We start from the raw sequence: 7,877 nt of genomic DNA on the forward strand, positions 1-7,877 counted from the left end.
TTTTTTTTTATACAGAACTGGGGTACAGGCCAGAGATGCGGAGGGTGAGAGGATTCACCAGGACAGAGTGGGGAGCAGAACAGGCAGATCAACGCAGTACACTGCTGAGGGGAGCAGCGGGAGGGTCAGGAGAGGTCTGCCACGCCATGTGGATCTCCTCGGGGCAGGCGGGGATCAAACTCATGGGGAAGTGGCTTTAGCTTCTCAGTGCAGTGCTTTAACCCGCTGAGCCACCAAGGAGGGCCCACATAGCAGATTTTTAATTATTTTTCTTTCACTGCTCTCCACCACCCTTTTGCAATTTCTCTTCTACCTCTCAAAGGACAACCATCTCCCAAACAAGACAAGAATCTTTTTTTAAAGATTTATTTATTTACCCATACAATAACTGGGGTACTGGCCAGACATGCATGAGGGGTGGTGGTGGTAAGAGGATTCCCCAGAGTCAGAACAGGCAGATTGATTGAAATCCACTGCTGTGGGGAGCAGCATGTAGGACAGGAGAGGTCTGCCTTCACCATGTGGGTTAGCCCCTTGGAATTTGTGCTATAGTGGCTGAGAATAGCTCCATAGTGCTGAGACTTAACCCCTTGTGCCACCAGGGAGGGCCCAAGACAAAATCTTCAAGACACTGACAGGCTAAAATATTCTGATGAATAAATATATTTTAAAATAATACTAAAAAAGTATAAGAAATTTTAATTCTTATAACATACATATGTGTGTATATGTGTTTATGTATGTACCTACATGTACAACCACCAATGGCCACTTAATCTCCCAGACTTATATGGTCTTTAAGTTTATTAACATTGACAATGATAACCCTTTGCACTTTTATTTATTTTCTAATCTATAAAGTCCTTTCACATAACTTTTCCTTTATTTATTGCCACTCCACATGTCATTCCTATTTTATAATTTCAGAAACTGAAGCTCAGAGAAATTAGCCAGCTTGATAAAGGTCACAAAATTGAATGGTCAGAATTGAAACTATAGTGCAAATGAAATTGAAGAATTTAAGACCGGGGGACTGGAAGAGGCACTCAGCAGGGAGGGCGGGGCAGGGAGGAGAGAGGTACAGAACCAGACTATTTTTGTCAGGGGCTTACCACTTAAGCAAATCTGTTCCACTGCGGAAATAACCTTGACTATTTCCCCAGGGTTTTTCACAATTCAAGCTATACATTCTCTAAGAAATCCAAGATGTACTTTTTAATTCTTTTTCCATTTACTAATTTGTTTGTGCAATGGCTACTTGGCAAAACTGCTCCAGGGAGTTTAAGAAAGGTACACCAGTAAGTTTTATATTTGGGTTACTTCTGAATCAAGTGGTTGTAAATTGAGAACTGTCTGTATTGCATGTATGATGTCATTAGATATATATTTGGTCTATTCAGAACTATCTGGCATTTGTCCTTTACCCAACATACTGACTCCTTCAGTTTATAATCATGTGAGCTTAAAATGTACAATGAAAGTTAAGCTTGTGCAGTGGTTCAATTTGATTATTTTTAAACAGAAAAAAGTTAGGATTTACAGCAGATCATTTGGGACACATATTCACTTTAAAGGAATATAAAGGAAATCCCTTGAAAGGTCAGTTTTGACTATGTTTAAACCTGCATTCATTTAAAACAAAAGTAAGAAAATTGTATTCTATATGAAATAAGACTTGACTTAAATATAATTGTGATGTTCTTTGTAAAAATACAGTATTAAGTAATCTGAAATATTTTTTTAGTAACAGTGATGTATTTAGACTATAACACTAAGCTCTTTAACCTTACTTTTAACTTATCAGCTCTGACCAATAGAACTTGCAGCCATAATGAAAATGCTGTTATCAGTATTGCCCAACATAATAGACATTAGTTACATAACATTATTGAGCACTTGAAATGTAGCTAAAACTATTGATTTAATTTTATATTAAATTTAAATTAATTACATTAATGGCTAGAGGTTCTATATTGGACAGAGGAGTGCTAAAGTTTTCTTCGGCAAAAAAAAAAAAAAAAAGAAAAACTCAAATCCTATGATGCTATCATTTTAAATTCCCTAAACTGTGAAAGAGGTCAGGATTAAAGCTGTGGTTATTATACCTCTAACCATTAATTAGGGGATAAAGTTAGCTAACTGGACACACCATTTTCCAGAGGTTGCTTCTGTTCTTATTTCATAAATTAAAATAATCATAGTGCGCAAAATAAGGACATGAAATACACACAAAATATATTGGGAGGGGTCATCAGCATGGACAAGACAGGACAGAGTTTTTTTATGTGTACATTGTTTCTCTGACGTTAAAATCCAAATTCTGTGCCCTATCAAATGGACACTGACCAGTAAACTCATCCTTTTAGTCAGTGTGGCTGCCAATTTTAAGACAAATAACTGTGCTGACCTCTGGGTCACACTGTTGGGCAAGACAGATGTCCCTCAGGAAACTTTAGGATCCACAGGAGGCAGGGCCAGGTGAACAGGAGTAAAAATACAACTCCCTAAGGGTCGCAACAGGAGAATGTTACAGAGCCGGGGTTGGGGGTGGGGGGGGGGTGAGGGACGGCAGTATCTTCTTGAATGTCTCCAACAGTTGTGTTTCTTTGGAAATTTCCTCTTCATTTTGTATTATGTCATGGGCCACTTCATGGTGGGTGGTCACTTCTTGAGCACAGTTCAATCAATATATATTCAACGAACACTGAGGATTAAAAACCTTGTCTCATTTTACAGATGGGCTTACCAAGTGCTGGGAGCAAGAGTATAAGATAAACATTTCTCTTAAGAAAAGTAAGTTCCTAGGTCAAATGTTTCAATGAATGTTCATCTAAGAAAAACAGAATACTGCCTTACAATGCCTGATTTCTTCATTAAGAGTTTCTTTATTTAACGTGTGTGGTTTTTCTATCCAGACTAAACTTAAGCATCTTTCAAGAATAATCTTCAGGACGGTTAATTTTTAAAACAAATCCCACTTAATGTAAATCAAATATTTCAATACAATGACTTTTGTTTATAGGGAATTTTTATAGTATAGGTACCAAAGCAAAGTCTAGGTACAAATTTCAGTTCCAGTTACAGGCTGAATGGCTTTGGGCAAACTACCTAATTCATCAAGCCTCAACTTCCTTATCTTCAAGGTAAGGCAGACAATGGGACAATAGCCCCCCTCGACTGAACAATAGGTCAGCCGATAAGAGAATTACATATTCACCTATTTATAAAGAACTTTAAAATGCGCCTAGCCCAAGCAGTACATGTTAGTTATACTGACTAAGGACAATAATTCGGATTGCTAAATCTTTGAGAAAACAATTCACAAAGCGCTGGCAAAGTTAAACTCAAAGTGGAAAATAAGGGACCTGCGCCAGGTTCAGCACTTTCTCTAGTCCGTGCCCAAGGTAGGAGTGAAAGAAAAAAGCCCCAGTGGAGGTAGCAAAGAAACCCGGACCGAGAAAGCCCTAACAGTGCCGCTTCCCAGGAAACGCTGTTGGTAAACAAAGGTCTCAACTTTGTAGCTGAAGCGTACGTGTATGCGTGGGTTTCAATGCTTTGATGGAAGGATTTGAGGAAAAGGCAGCATTCATTACTAGAAAGAACCTAAAAGGAAACGACAGATGAAGCAGGAATGCTTCCTTAAACGGGCAGAGGTAGGGTGGGCCGTGCGGGTCACGTCTACCCAGCAGAAGTGCAAGAGGAATCCTTCCATGTGTCCGTTTCCAAAAGATGGTACGACGATCCGCACAACCGCACGTTCACGCAAGCCCAGGAATTTCCTCGTGGGCAAGTGGGGGGCTTCCGGGGCGCGGGAGGGCAGGGCCGTCCCTCCCCCGGGCGCACTCCACCGCCACCGCTCTCCACGTCAGGAGCCACGTCCTCAAGCTCCGACCGATGCCAACGCGCGCGATCTTTCCCCACTGCATTCTCCCCAGCGGCCCGCACGTCCGCAAACACTCCACGGGGCCCTCTGGACCTCCGCAAGCCCTTCTCAGGAATCCCGGGGCCAGCCTGACTCTTAGGGCTCTCTATTATCCTTGTCGCCAGCTCGTGTGAGGGACCGCGGCAGGCGCGCACCTGGAGGCCGCCCCCTCCCCCACCGCTCCTCTCCCGCACCCCCTTTCCACGCCGCTTTTCCTCTCCCTCGCGGTCCTCGCGCACAACCCGGCGCGCCCCCCCTTCTCCCCACCTTGGCCACCCTCTGCTCCCCTCCGGCTGCTTCCTCCACCCGTCTCCCTCCTCTCAACCCCCTTCTCCTCCCCTGGCCCCCAGCGCTCCCCGCCCGGGGCTCGAGTGGCGGCGCTGGTGAGTCACCGTCACGTGGCCGGCGCTTGGGACGGGCCGCGCGCCTCGCTGGGCTCGAGTCTTAGTGGAAAATTTCCGGAGCTGGACTGGGGCTGCGCGCCGGAGGCCCCGCCCGCCCGCCGCCCCCCGTGCCCACCCCTAGCCAGTGCTTCCCGCACCCTCAGGCCCACCCACGCCAAGGCTTCCTGTGCCCTCCCCAGGTCCCCACCCCGTAGGCTTCCCGGCCCCCACTCAGCGGCTTCCCGAACCACCCCCCAGCCTAGGCTTCTCGCCCACCCCCCCCCCCCAGACTTCTAGCTCCCCCAGCTCCCACCCCGCCCCCCCCAGGCTGCCGCCCCCACAGTCCCTCTCCAGCCTAGTCTCCCGGGTCTCCTCTCCCACCCTGCCCAGCCTTCCGGCCGCAGCGCCGGCTGCCAGTGCGGACGCCCTTCTCCCCCGGGAGTCTCTCGGAGCACGCTAGGCCCCTGCAGTTCTCGCCTGGCGCCGCCCGCGCCTCTTGCCCGCTGGCCGGCGGCCCCCACTTCCTTTGCGCCCCTCCTGGGAGGGCCGAGCCGCCGCGTGGCCTTGCCCCCGACCTTGCCCCTAGCGGGGCTGGTATCCTAGTCAGCTAGGAACGACGACCTGGCGCCTCCGCCCTCGCCTGTGGGGCGCCGTCACCCCTCTGCCCCGCCGCCGCGCCCGGCACGGCCCCCAGCCCTTCCGAGTGGGGTGTCAGACTCGCGGGGAAGCCTGTAGGATGTGCTTTTCTCTTCTGCGCACTGCGTCGCCCTCTGAACAAAGCATGTAGTGACCCAATTGTGTTTTACTTAATGGCAGGAAAACAAGTTCTTTTTCCTATCTCATAACAATCCCTGCTTAGTTTTTCAACCATGAATAAAATTTATTCCTGAGATAGCAACTTTGGGGAGATTTTTGACCTCATCCACGGGGGGTGACAAATGGCTACACAATGACATTGTTTTACTCAAAGGGGATGTGTTCTGTGTGTGATCAACCAGAGAAAACAAACATTTGACAGTTTCAGCTGGTTGGTTCTGGGGGTGGCACTGAGCTGGGAGGGGGATTGAGAAGTAGCATTAATGACAGGTGGGCCCAAATCGGGTTACTTGGAGCTGGAGGTGAATGTATTTTTCATCCAGACCAGATGTCAAAGGTTTCAGCCAAACAGTGGGAGTTTTACTTAAGTAAAGATTCCAGAACCAACCCAAGCCTGGACATTAAAATGTGTTGTATCTATGAACCAGAATTGCAGGTATGTTCATTTAAATAAATCCCTATTTCAGTATCTTAGCCCTGGGCAAAGAAAGATCCGGAAACTGAATGAAGGCCAGGAATTCTGTCCATTGTGGCCTAAGAGCGATTTCAATAGGACACATGGTTCAGCCTTAGTTACTTCTCCTTGGCCAAAAAAAAAAAAAAAACAACAGACGGATAACAATGAAGAAGCCTATGGGCCCTCCCTGGTGGTGCAACCGGTTATCCGCAGCCACTGCTGCAGCATGAGTTCTATCCTGGCCAGGGAGGTAACCCACAAAATGTGGCAGACCTCTCCTGATCTGCTCGCTCTCCTCAGCAGCGTAATTTAGTTCATCTGCCTGTTCTGCTCCCCACTCTGTTTCTGGTGAATCCTCTCACCTTCCCCCACCTCGGGCCTGTACCCAGGTCCTTGTATACACAAACAAATCTTTAAAAAAGAGAGAGAGAGAGAGAGAGAAGCCAAAGTAAATAAATAAATAAATGAAGAAGGCTAAAGAAAAAAGATGTGTTTAAATTACCTTGGAAAATTATAAGATCTTAAAAGAAATTAGTGAGCCTTCCCTGGTGGAGTAATGGGTTAAAGTGCAGCCCTATGAAGCTAGCCACAGCTGGCAAAGGAGGTGACCCACATGGTGTGGCAGGCCTCTCCTGATGGCTTGCTGCTCCCCTCAGCAGTGTACTTCTCTACCTGCCAGTTCTGCTTCCACTGTCTCTGATGAATCCTCTCACTGCCCCTGTACCTCTGGCCTGCCCCTGTACCCCAGTTCTGTATGCATAAATAAATAAATCTTAAAAAAAGAATGGAGTAGTATGCTATTAAATCACACAAATATTTTCTGTACTAGGTACATACACCTTATTTTCTCATTTAATTCTTGATATTTAGTGTCACATTGGAACTTTCTGAACGATCTGTATTTGTACTTAAGAAGTCATGTCTATGATTGTGCTTTTACCTTTCACTTTTTAAGACACTTACTGCTAATGAGCAGTTGTCAGTTTACCCAGTGAGAGAACCAAGGTCAACAAATTCTCCATTTTCCTTACACTGTTTTTATGCACATTCATTAGTATATAAAACTACACTTAGCAAAATGCACCTGCCTCCGGAGATCCTCACCTCCTGAGAGACACGTTTTAGTATTAGCACCTCTTGTGTTGAATTGAGGATTGCCTTTGTGATTATATACATATAATATGGCCAACATATAGTGATTTTCAAGGCTAGTTTATAAAGGCATTATAGCTTGTGCCTTGATATCTCTGGTCACTTGCTCTGGAATAAGCCAGCTACCATATCCTAAGGATACTCAATCAGATTTGTGAAGAAGCCTCCTTGCAGAAGAACCAACTGGCCAGCACCAGATTGTCATTTAGCATGAAAGTGACTGGAAAAAGTCCTGAGTCCTAGTCAAACTATAGCCCAACCTGACTACTGCCTTCAACCTCGCAAGAAACACAAAGCAAAAGACACAACTGAGCTGTTCTGAGATTTCTGAATCATAGAAACTTTGAGAGTTTCACTGAGTTCTATAATAACCTGTTAAAAAGCAATTCCTACCTGCTAGAGAATCCTGCAAACCCAGAAGGCAACAGAGGCAGCATGATTGCTTTGTGTTTGGAAACTGTCTTACAAAGATTATAGACACCCCTTCCTTCTTTGCGCACCTACTAAACATAAAATCTACCAAATGACAAGAAGGGGTATGGGAGTAGGTAGGGAGAGGACTTTGCTGAAAAACCTGGGAAAGATTATCGCTAAGAAAAAACAGACGTTTCATTGTATCTAGGAGAAGGGTGTGGTTTGAAGGGAGATGAAGGTAGAAAGAGTAGTTTTTCTCTATAATGCTAGTGTCCATGCTTGATTTTTGGATAGCATTGTCTGGGGAAGAATGCCATGCTGTGTACAGGTCATGTTAATTAGGTGAAATGAAGTCATTGGAAAGCAAGTCTTAGACTCAATTCACCTACTTGTGGCTCACAATAGACTGGGCTTGAGAAAAAAACCTGTCCATTTTCAGCCATTAAGCTATTGCAACAGACATTTGTTCAAAGTTTCTTATGTGTTAGTCATTAAGGGATAAAATTAACTGTACTAATTCATCTAAACTTTATTGAATTTTATATTCATATGAAGGTACTGTTGTAGGCATTGAATTTCAAAGTCGAGCTAAACAAAAGAATTCATAGTGGAATCAACATTTAAGAAAGAGATTTGGGAAGAAAGATGTAGGAAGAGGGGAGCTAATAAGTAAATACACATCATTAAATAATGATTTCATGTCATGGAAAAATTCAATGACAATAAAACAATG

This window comes from Condylura cristata, unplaced genomic scaffold (genome assembly GCF_000260355.1).
Source record: "Condylura cristata isolate star-nosed mole 26May11 unplaced genomic scaffold, ConCri1.0 scaffold00004, whole genome shotgun sequence".
In the NCBI taxonomy this organism is placed as follows: Eukaryota; Metazoa; Chordata; class Mammalia; order Eulipotyphla; family Talpidae; genus Condylura; species Condylura cristata.